The sequence below is a fragment of the Microcebus murinus genome, chromosome 15 (genome assembly GCF_040939455.1).
Source record: "Microcebus murinus isolate Inina chromosome 15, M.murinus_Inina_mat1.0, whole genome shotgun sequence".
Classification (NCBI taxonomy): Eukaryota; Metazoa; Chordata; class Mammalia; order Primates; family Cheirogaleidae; genus Microcebus; species Microcebus murinus.
Window position 1 is genome coordinate 11393717 of NC_134118.1, and position 12217 is coordinate 11405933.

General features: G+C 45.1%; 1 protein-coding gene across 2 annotated transcripts in view; it reads right to left on the minus strand.

The window, feature by feature from the left end:
• The window catches only part of NEDD9 (neural precursor cell expressed, developmentally down-regulated 9), a 174615-nt gene that overhangs the window by 27696 nt on the left and 134702 nt on the right, over positions 1-12217 (minus strand). The gene's annotated exons all lie outside the window — the stretch shown is intronic.

The window sequence follows — 12217 nt, forward strand, 5'->3', positions numbered from 1 at the left end:
TTTTCACTCATACCTTTCCTGAAGGCTTCCCTTCACCCGTCTTTATCGCCTACTTCTTGAATCTCACCATTCACATCCGAAAGGCTGTGCCTTCCCCTCCTTTCATGGGCCCAAAACATTCTCTGTCTTTGTACGAAGGCCCGTCTGGCACATTCAGTACTAAGCAGACAGCCAAAGCAGGCATTCAGCGGAGAGTGGGCAGGCAGTATGTGCTGACATTCTTGGAACCCTTTCAAAGGCTCAGAAGATTCCATTTCTTGGCGTTAGTAATATTTCCCAGCACGCGGGCAGCCTTTCCCGCATGCCTGTCCCCTTCCCAGAGCACAGAGGAGTCGGGGAACGTGGTAAATTCATTGCAAGCACTTGGAAAACTCAAAGTGCTCTCCCTAGTGCTGTATTAAAATGTTTGGATGCCCTTCGTGTCATTGATGTGGGGCTCACTTATGGGAGAAAGGAGTGCCCATTGGATGGAGCAGGTTTGTGACCTTATTTCACACCACAATATATTTGTGGAATTTGGGGGCTCTTGTTGTTTGGCCTTTTGACCCCTGTTTTCTTCTCTAGAAATGTGGACTTGATCTTTTCAGCCTCATGCCTTTTCATTTCTTTATAACCGGCATACGTTAATCGTGGCCCCCGTCCCAGCCCCGTGGCCACAGGTCCTGCACTCTGTGTCACTCTCCACCCTGAAGTTGCTGAGCCATGTGAGGGCTCTGCCCTCCGGTCAGTAGCTGGGAAGGGTCCAAGTCCACTAGTGTGAGCCCGGCTCCTCTTGGTCAACTACTTAAGGAAAGGGGGAAGCTTTGGTTGAAGTCCTTTTCCTTGGCAGTTATGAGATCCAGGGAGTATGGACACAGACAGGTGAGCATCAGGGAAGCTAAAGGGAAACTGAGGAGTGTGTGTTTCAGGTGAAGGCTTTACTTAGCAGGAAGCTTTGGGTTTCTTTTCATCATTAAAAGTTTTCATGCAGAGATAAAATCAGGTAGCATTCTACCCGGTTTGTGGAACCCTTTAAGGATGGTGCCATAATCCTAAAATCTCCTCTGCTTCCCTTCTTCCATCTTTTGGATGCTCTGTAATTTAAAAGAAAAGTCATAGAGTTACAGAGGACAAGAGTCTGGTCCTTTGTACCAAAATGATCTCCAGGAAATAACTCCGGCAGAGTCGTATCGAGATTATGGAGCGGGGGAGAGAGCTGACCACTCTGGTCTCTGTCCCTTTCTCCTGGGCCCATTCAGCAACTGGGACTGGCTGGGAAGGGAGGCCCGAGATGAAATCAGCAGTAACAGAGTCAGCGCCAGTTCCACAGAGCGGAGGGTTGATAGCTGTGCAATTACACTGGCTACAAAGAAGGGAAAGAAGAGAAACAGAAAACAGTAGAAAGGCCAAGGACTGCAGACCTAACTGGCAGCAACCAGCTGATGGCATGTGGAGCTGGGTCACTTCCAACTCCGGGGACACCATGAGGCCCTGAAATAGAGCAGGGGCGTGCTTGATTCAAGGCAGATAGAAACCCCCATGTGAGAGTCGCTCTTTGTCTCCTGCCCCAGTGACCTCCCGCCACCTGGTGAGCAGCATGCTAATGTTTCTAGCCCAGCCTCAAGAGCTGCTTCTCTCGGGAGCTTTCCGAGCCCCACAGCCCATGCTAGCGCGGGCACCGCAGGGGAGTTCTCCTCATGGGTTGTCCAGACTTCCCGCAGTCCTACGCCCTGCCCACAGAGATCAGGACTCAGAAAGCCTGGCACGGCTGTTAGGGGCCCGGCCCCCAGTCCCAGCCTGACACCTAGTCACACTCTAATAGATATTCTCAGCTGCAGCTGAACAGGAGTTTGAGTTCTTTCACATCTGTGTAAACTACAGAGAGCCACCGTATATATGCAGCCACTCTCCCAAACAGAAGCTTTCAGCTCCAGAGACATTGAGAGATCACCTGGACACAAGGTCCCTGTTTTACAGATGAGGAAACAGTTCTGGGGAGGCCAGTTTATCGTTTGCCCAAGGCTAGCGAGAGATGAAAATAGATTTGTGGTTTTTTGGTTCAATTCCCTCTCCAGAACTCTAAGCTGCCTTAGCTCCTCTACACAGTGTCCTTCTAACTGGGCTCCATTCCATTATATAATAAAGTTCTAAAGATGATCAATTCTTCTTTTCATATCTGTGGAATAAATGGATTCTTGGGGTCTTGGGTCCCCCCAAGACCTGTGTTACCTGGGCAGATGACCTCTCTCCTTTGTGCCTTAGTTTTCTCACCCACACAACGAGCATGAGAGTAACAGCACCCAGCTCATGGGTTTGCTGTCAGGATTAAATGCGTTCATTCAAGGCAAGTACTTTACCATCGCCTGAGACTTAGCGAGCCAGTGTCACTGGTGGTCCCTCAGCTCCAGGCTCCCTGCACACTGTGTCCTCTCAGTCCTCAGCACAGGTTGGTTCTATTCTACCAATGACAGTATACATATTTTTACACATATCTGATATTTCTCTCACTCACAATAACATTTCAAAAGAACTGTATTTTCAAAGCAATAATATTTTTCTGAATTAGGAATGAGTTCTGGTTACCACAAACTCTTGTTGAGTATTTGCCTACAAACAGCAAGGATAAAACTACTGGTTGCACTCAAGAGACCTTCTAATAAATAATGATAGATAATGTCATTATTTATGATAAATAAAATAAAATGATAAATAAAATAATGATGTTACTGGATAAATTATGGATAAATCCCAACAGATTCTAACACCAGAAAGTAGGGACAGACCTGGGGTAGGGAGCTTGGCTATTGAAAATAGGTTGTTGGGGCAAGAGTTCAGTATGAAGAGAGCCAAATTCCCTTCGGCTGGACCACAAACCATCTCATTCAGAAATGCAGGTAAGTAGGCAAATCAAGAGTTAATTCTTCTGGCAAAGAGGCAGAGGGATCCTCTCCTTCATGCAAAGGTGTGATTCCTCGAGGCCACAAAGTCAGAAGCTGAGTATTCGAGTATCTTAGAAAACTCCAGAGAAGCAGTTTGTCTATTTAAGATCTCTTTCTTCCACTGGCCTTGGATATTTATCTCCAGGGTAGGGAAGGTCAACACAGAAACAAACCAAGGGGAGATAAGAGAGCATGTAATTCTATACCCGGCTGGGCGGCTGGCCTCCAGAGACTGGCAGCCAGCAGTGCAGCTAGAGCTTGGCAGAGCACCAAAACAGTTGGGGCACGGCACTTGAAAGCCAGAAGGAACTTTAAGCAATTAGAGTCCAACCCTTCCACTTTACAAACGACAAAAAATGAGGCCCAAGAAGTTAATGATTTGCCAGGTCACCTGGCAAGAAAGTCTCAGGAGCTGGGACAAGAATTCAGGCCTCCTGTCACCAGGTCCAGAATTAGGAGAGAATTTATCGAAGTCACATACATATGTTACAAAAGCTGTGGCTCTAATCAGGATTAGAAGTCGGCATTGAGGATCATAAACCGGTCTGAGGGGCCCCTAACCATAGCAGGGTCTCACATGGAGCTCTACCCCAAGCTTTCCTGAAACTCTCTGCTTTGGCTTCCACGATACCACTTCCTAGTTTTCCTTCTCTTGAGCACTCACCCTCCTTTTCTGCCATGGACCAATTTTTTTCCCCATCCCTTAAGTGATCATAGTCCAAAGGGATCTTTTCTTTGCACGTTTCTCTTTTCCTTTATATGCCTGCCTTCTCCAGGAAACCTAGTCTATGCCATGGCATCTGAACACACAGATAATGCCTAAATCCGTAGCTCAGGCCTACATCTTTCCTCTGCACTGCAGTCTCTTATTTCCAACTGTCTAACGCAGCGGTTCCCAACCTTTTGGGCACCAGGGACTGGTTTCATGGATAACAATTTTTCCACAGATGGGGGGAGAGGGGGTACCAGCCCTCAGCCCCGGAGTTGGGGACCACAGCACAGGTCTAACGGGCATCTTCACCTCTAACTCAGCAAGTCACACACCTCTTTATCCTGCTTTGCCTTGCTTGGTGAACACCTGGCAGCCTCTGAGTTTTGCTGAGTCTTTTCATAACCAGAAACCCAATCAGCTGGAACCTCACTGCTACCCCTAATTCAGGTCCTCAGCATTTTTTTTTTTTTTCTGGAGCACAGCAATTGCTTTGCAACTGGATTTCCTGCATTCAACCTCTTCCTGCCTCAAAACCTGTCTTCCGCATAACCAGATTGGTTATCTTCCCTGAGCTTGTGAGCGTGTTTCCCTTCCCAGTTCTATTCTTCCTATTTCTATTTCTTTTCTTTCTAGTTCTATTTCTTTACAGTAGTGCTTGGACTGCTCCATTTAAGACTGTAAACTCCTTAAGTTCAGGGATGCTGTCTAATTCCTTTTGTATTTCCAGAACTTTAGCTCACTGTCTGAAAAAAAAAAATACATATTCATTAAATGTTTGCTAAATTGAAATGGGTACTGGACTCTGATTTCCTGGTTCTCTGCAGAGGATTCAGCAAGACATTTGGTTAAAATTTTCAGGTGGAAGTGGGGAAGATGAACTAACCAGACAGATAAATGGCCTGTCCAAGTCATTCAAGCCTCACAGCCAGAGAATAAGAGAGACAGTAAGCAGGGAAGTGCCTGCCCTCCCAATTAAAACAGGATGATGACGCAGATGGGGAGCCTGACCCCCCTGAAACTGTGTTCACAACTACTGAGCAAACAGGAAGGCCAAGAGGAACTGACCATCCCCGTGGGATTAAACACAATGGTCTCTTTTAAGAGCCTTTCTCCCTCAGCGTAGCAATCTGCTTCTGGTGGTAAGTGACGGAGCGCCATTGAAATACTTTGCCAGAATGTTTGGGTTCTGCTGTTCCTGGTTCCCCTGCAGTGTCTGAGGGGCGGGAAGAAAGTACTGTACCACTGGCTAGGACTGCAGGTACGGAGCGCTCAAGGTGACATGGCAACTTCCACCCCTCTACCCCCCAACTCCTCCCTGCCTTTTTTCCCTCGCTGGTATCAAAATATCAAGAAAGCTTATTCCTCCTACCGTCAGGGAAACTATCTGCTTTTCCAAATATGGAGAGGTGTGACTTGTAATTTCCATGACCATCCATGCTGTTTTTTGGAGAGAAATGAAACACAATGGCTGGTGTGTCACCCCACTGACAGCATCGTCAGTGGCCCGGCTTCCTCCTAGTATTTTTACTTCATTCTATATTTATCATGCAGGAGATCCTGCCAACGCCTCAGGGCTGCCACATTCTCAATGGCATGACTTCCCTGTACCTGACCCCCCTCTCCAAACTTCAGCCCTGGACTCCGGTGGACTTGTGTGTCCGCCCGTGCACACACACACAGACACACCCTGAGAAACAGACACGCCAGAGGAAATGGCCATTGTCAAGGAAATCAGTCCTAAAGGAAGTGGCCGAGGGATGAACAGCATCAAGGTCAGTCTCGGGGCACACTGGGGAAGAGAGAAAGGCTCGTGTGCTTTGGTGCACACTGACAAACGTCGGCTTCTGCCTGAGGACTGCAAGCCATTTCGGTTATGTTTCTCCTCCCCCTCTCACCATCACCTCTGGGACAGAGAGGACATGGGCTCTCTCCAAAGAATCAAACAGCCGAAGTCAGAAAACATGGATATCTACAAGTGTCCGGATTTCAATTCTTGGAAAACTTGGTTTACACCTAGGTTCTTGCATCTGAAGATTGGGAATGTTGAATTTTTTGAGTTGGATCCTCTGGAGATTGTTAAGTAGCAGACATGAAGCTTTCAAGTACAGAAGACATGATATGATATGATATGATATGATATGATATGACCCCAGTTTTTTCCCAGTGGTTTTTGTCAATTGCGTTCTGACACACTTTTCATTGGCTGATCTGAACAAGCCCTCAGAAAGGCAACAGTGGGGTTCCCGGAGGTCCCACTAATTCCAGTTACACTTTTAAACACTGGTGAGGGGTGTTCAACATTTCCCACCTCTGGCACCGAGACTGCATTTCAGCCAAAGATTTTTATTTTCTGGAAAGTGCTTTTTCTGAACCCCTATGGTGGTCACAAAGCCTACATGAGGAACTTGGACCCACTCTGAATCTTACGTCAATCACTTTGCTCCAAGTCCTCAAGTTTTCCCAGCTTTGTAGCATTCTCTTCTGAGCATTTCTGAGTGGGAGAAGGGTTAAGAAACGTGCCATTAGATACTTGCCTCCCAAGGGTACTCTTTGGCGTGGCATGAGATATCGTTAAGATTCGCTGTGTGCAGCTGCCCATTCTGGGTTTGGGAATCTTAACATCTCTTCCACACTGGCCTATTTCTATTTGTCGAGGGGTTATTTGCAGCTCCCCATTTCTTTGGTTGTTCATATACCAAAGTGTCATTACTGCTTGAGAGCTTTTGAGAAGATCTGCTACTCATTGCAAATTTGGATATTTGGACCTCAGAGAGAAATTTCTATGTGACCAGATTTGGTAACAGGATATGGACAGCATAGCTGTGAAATTAAACAGTGTTTCCTCAAATGCTGGGCTCTTCTGCTCCCCTGCACTTGAATGAATGCCATCTATTCTCCCTTGATTTAAGGTTCATGCGGGACAGAAACATTCATATGCTGGGGTTTGTTTACCATGAAAACAACAAAAGCCTAGAGGAAATCCTTTTTTTGTGTGTAAGAAAAATTACAAATGGGTTGGTAGGTGGGCATGCGTATATGTATGTGTGTGTACAACTCACAGTCAATGCCTTTTATTTCTTGGCCTGTGGTAGAAGATGGATTTGCTTACGGTATTCAGAAAAAATAAATTAGGTTCTTCTCATACATCTGATGATAATAAATAATATACATGTTTTTAAGAGTTCAATTTTCCACTCGTCTGTGGTTTTGGAGATTTACCGAAGCAATCCCTGAGGGTCTTAAAGAAGGTGGAAAACACCTAGGTTTCTATGGGTATTAGAACCAGAAGTCACCCATGGCTTGACCAGAATTAACTACAGTAGGGTTTTAGAGTACGAAGGAACCATTCTAACCCAATCTCCTTATTTTACAGCCCAGAGGGTCTTGTATTAAATTAGCAGCAGAGCCAGAGATAGCATCTGGTTCCCCTCTTAATCTAGAATTTTTTCCTACTAGCCCAGGATGCCCTTCCTGAGAATCTTCCCCACGTTAGAATTTATCACTGTTGCTAGTAAGCCTTGGAATTTATAAGCATTTGTCCTGGGTTGCCTGGTTTTGATAGATTTCAGTACAGTATGCTGGCAAAGGATCAAAATCATAGGGCAGGCACAGAGTCTTTTCGGGGTTCTGTCCCTGGATAAATCTGGCAGGCGCCATATAATGATGAAGGCCTGACACCCACTCACCCAAAAGATAGGTTTTATTAACAATAAAACAACCATCTGGACCTCGGCCAGCATTACAGTGTTGGCACCGGATCATATCTATCTGCCTGTCTAGACAAATCCTCTAACATCCAGGTGCTCGGGGAAGAGAAATGAGAATTAAGTTATAATGGAGGAGAAGACGCTAATACACTACATTACAGTGTATTTCCAAAAATGATATCATTTCTCAAAAGTCAAAACGCACAAGTTATAACATCTAATAAAGTATTTCAAAGAAGAAAAAGACGTTCCTATTTTTACATTTCCGCCTATCTTATCTGCGTGCACCAAGCTGTGCAGCCCAAGGTAATATCTAAACCCACCAATACAGATGCACGCACACCCTGGCAGCCCTCGTCACTCTCCCAGTCAGCTGATGGAACGGGGATGCCACTTCGCCGGAACGCTTTTAGATGTCACTGACCTGGGTCATCTGACCTGATGGCTATGATCTACTTCACCTGCGAGGTCCTCAAAGAGTTTTTAAAAGCAGATAGATCCACACACTTGGCCGAGAGGTGTATACAGTCCTATGCTGTCAGCATTGCAGCTGCTGATCCATCTCAAGGAAAACCTTTAGAAGCTGCAGCTCTCAGCCAGGGGACGGAGGAAAGATGGCAGGAGCAAAGGGAACAGAAGAAAACCTCAAAATGGAATCGTTCAGTGCCTACATGTAGAGACAAGCTCTTACATGTACGTTTCATGCACCAATTTATGAGAATAAAATGGCTTCCTTAAAGGCCCAGTTCTAAGTGTGTGTTCCTTTACGTGAGTAGGGATATATGTAGAAAGAGAAGCCAGAGGAAGACCTTGGAGAACTAAAGTTGCCTTAGGGATGGTTCGATGGTTTTATATTTGACAGGAGTGAAATCCGGCGAGTCTTGGTATTTTGTGGTATTCACTTGAACAAATTGGTGCTAGGCATAGAGAGGAAGTTACTTTTTGGTTAGGACTTGTTACCTTAAGCTCAATATCAGTCATGACAAAATTAAGGCAAACAGTTCTCTGGGGGTATTTTTGTGCTTCTATCACATAAAACCAGTAAAGCAATTATTTTCAAGCAGAAAAAAGTAGAAGAAATTAGACCCGTGGGAGATTTTTGTCCCTTCAGGAGACATTTGGCTATGTTTAGAGACATTTTTTGGTTGTCACAATGTGTGAGCAGAGGCCAGGGCTGCCGCTGAACATCCTCCAATGCACACAGCAGCCCCTATACTGAAGAATCACCCGGCCCTAAATGTCAATAGTGCTGAGTCGACAACGCCTGGACAGAGGGAGGGACTGAATTAGGAGAGTCTAGCCTGAGTCCTCATATCATAAGACTAATGACAATGAAATCCCTGCCTTTTGTGCCTCTGTTTCCCCACCTGCAAAATGGGGATAATAAACATGTTCTTCTTTATAAAAATATTATGAGGACTCATGAAATTGTACATGTGAAGCACTCAGGCTTTCTTCAGAAGGGTCCCTATAAAATCAAAGCACAGTCGTTATTACTGCACTACGATGAGCTCATGAAATTATGTCTTAAGAACTGTATGCCTCCCCCTCAAAAAAAAAAAAAGAAAGAAAGAAAAAAGTTCCTCAGGGAATGAAAAAACAAACCAGAAATGATCTCATCATGATTACACCTGCCACACCAAAAAAACAGACACAGTTCAGAGAAACGAAATTCTTTCCCTTCAGCGATGAACTAAGCTGCGTCTGTAATTAAGATCTTAATAAGGGAGGCAGAGGCTTGATCAGATGCTGCGGGCTGGGAGGCACGCAGCTACCGTGATCTCAAGCTAGAACAACCGAAATCCAATCCCCCTCGCTGCTTAACGCTTTTAGGTGTTCCAAGCAAGTCCATATATCAAAATGGGCTTGCCTTCATTTCTAGAGATGCCTATTTCTGCAAGGAAAAAGAAAAAGGAGCACCTTATTATTTACAAGTAAATGTTTACAAAAACCCCAACCTCTTAGTTTCCTGCAAAAGGCGGACATAAGGGTGGTGGGCTAATGTCTTTAGCAGTTGATCGATCTCAGGAGTAGCTCCTGTCGACCGTCTATAGAGTGGCCATGTGTTCCTGAACTTTCCAAAACAGTCCCCAGTTTCAAATATCCTTCCCATTGTCAGGCCATATGTCCCGATTTTTGGTTTGCAAAACATGGAGACATACCTGCAGAAATTACATGTATTTTCAACCAAAAGCAAAGGATAGTCATGTAAGTATGTTTCTTGCTAAGGATCTGCCTTGGATGAATTTAGGATTTGGGAGAAAAAAAGATAGGTGCTGCTGAGAGTCTTTCATTCAGTCGGTGTCTGTGTTTTCTGATGGACAAGACGATCTCTGTAAGGGAATGAGTTCTATTCCAGGGCCTCCGGGGCTCTGGGAGAACGTCCCAAAGCCCAGCTGCACAGTGAGTGGGGTTGCTAAGAGGAAAAGGCTGTCAGGCTGCCCGCATCCCTGAGCCCCACTTAAGGGTGTGCCCATCCTGCTGAGCTCTGAGTGAGAAGGATTGGAGATGCAGATGATGACACTGAAGTTCTACCCCAGGGGAGCACTCCAGGGACAGAAGCTTCAGCATCTCACTGTGTCTACACTGCTGTGCTAGGATAGCAGTACTGCTGGCTGATGAGCCCATTTCCTGCCAAACTCTCAGATGTACCACAAGGACTAGTGATAAGAACAACAACAAAAAATTCATCGACAGATAACTAACATGTCCTGACACTAAACACTCCGAACTCCAAGAAGGCTGCAGTGTCTAGAATTCCAATGTACTGTCATTTTCTTCATGCTGGCTTGATTTGTTACGGTTATTTGGGGAGGTGAGGGTGTTGGGGGGCAGAGAAGTCCGGCTCATTCTTGATCGGCAGAGCACAGAGCCCTGAGATAAGGCCCAAGTCAGCCACATCTCCTGTGGGAGTGAGGTGTTAAGTTAAGGGCAACAAACTGACTACCACAAATCAATGAGATTAAGGCTAGCTCATAATTACCAAAAGATTGCATAGGGTTTCTGTCTAACAAAAAAGTTAGGAAAAATATTAAGACACATCATACCATCTAAATACATAATGCCTTAATAAGAAGAAAGGAGGTCTGGTTCAGATCTTAACCTTACATGTTTGGGTTACTACAACCTTCTTTTTTTGTTGTTTCTGTCACCCCAGCTGCCACTGCACCCCAGTGCAGTAGCGTCATCATAGCTCACTGCAACCTCAAACTCCTGGGTGCAAGGGATCCTCCCGCCTCAGCCTCCCAAGTAGCTGGGACTACACGCACACACCACCACACCTAGCTAATTTTTCTAGTTTTTGTAGAGAGGGGGGGTCTCACTCTTGCTCCCAAAGTGCTAGGATTACAGGCATAAGTCACTGAGCCTAGCTGGTTACTGCAAACTTTCTATTGAGTTATAGAGACAATCCCCCCCAACCTATCCCATACATACACAAGAGTAAAGAAAGAGATTAAAATTAATTTCAAAAGAAACTATCAAACATTTTTGTTGTTTGCAATGCTTGCAACTTTTACATTATTCATGGTTGTTCAATCTTTATTTCTGGTAAGCATTAAACATCGACATTTCACATAAAGGACATTTTTGGTAACATCATATAGCTATTATCTTGACATGTTAGAAATATCAGGAGAAATTCTAATTTGCAGTACTAAGAAGATTTGCAAAAAAGTATGCCCCCTCCAAAACAATGTACCCAGCTTTTGAATAAGGATCATGAACCACCTACTTAGACACCATTTAAGGACCATTAATGATGGGGGGGTTGTTGAGGAGAAAGGCACTGGTTTTTTAAGAATAAACTGGGGTTTAGTAGTTCAAGGTGGAGCCCAGGCATATGTATGGGAAAACATTCCCCTGGCAACCTTAACATCTCCATGAGAGCTGCCTCTACTCCCACCTCGGCCATGAAGAATTGCTGTCACCACCATCACTGTTCATGTTTTCTAGAGTGCCTGTTCCATCTTCCTCAAATTCACCCAAGCGGGTTGTTTACTAAAACTACCTTCTAAAAGATTCACCCTTTCCAGTGGAGGGTGGAAAACGTCCTCAGCAAAGCCATTTGTCTTACAATGATGATTCTTCAGGAAGACAGGCTTTTGTAGCCAGGCTGCAGGGTTCTCCTGCATGCTGAGTCCTCATTAGCCAGGAGGAATTTCTGCAGGGAGATGACTGGAATGTTCAAAGTAAATAAGATGGAGGGGGGTGTTGTTGACAAAGTATAAACAGGGTTTTTTTTTTTTTTTTGGTCTCCTTTTCATGCCCATACTCTTTGCAACCATCTATTGCCTAGGAAACCGTCAGCTCTTCTCTGGCATTTTAAGTGGAAATATAGTCTTTCTCCCAATGGCCCTATTTCATTTGTCTTGGCAAGGAGGCCTAGAATTAAATCTATATGTTCCTGTACAGTAGTGCCTCAGTCCTAGTGGTTGGCATTTCTTTTTTTTCTTTTTTTTTGAGACAGAGTCTTACTTTATTGCCCGGGCTAGTGCCGGGCTAGTGTGCCATGGCATCAGCCTAGCTCACAGCAACCTCAAACTCCTGGGCTCAAGTGATCCTCCTGCCTCAGCCTCCCGAGTAGCTGGGACTACAGGCATGTGCTACCATGCCCAGCTAATTTTTTCTATATATTTTTAGTTGGCCAATTAATTTCTTTCTATTTTTAGTAGAGACGGGGTCTCGCTCTTGCTCAGGCTGGTTTCGAACTCCTGACCTTGAGTGATCTACCTGCCTCAGCCTCCCAGAGTGCTAGGATTACAGGCGTGAGCCACCGCACCTGGCCTAGTGGTTGGCATTTCAAATCAATTTGTTTAGGTTTCTTTCTAACCTTAAAATGATCTAAAAATAGATAGCCAAGACCTCTTACTTTATATTTA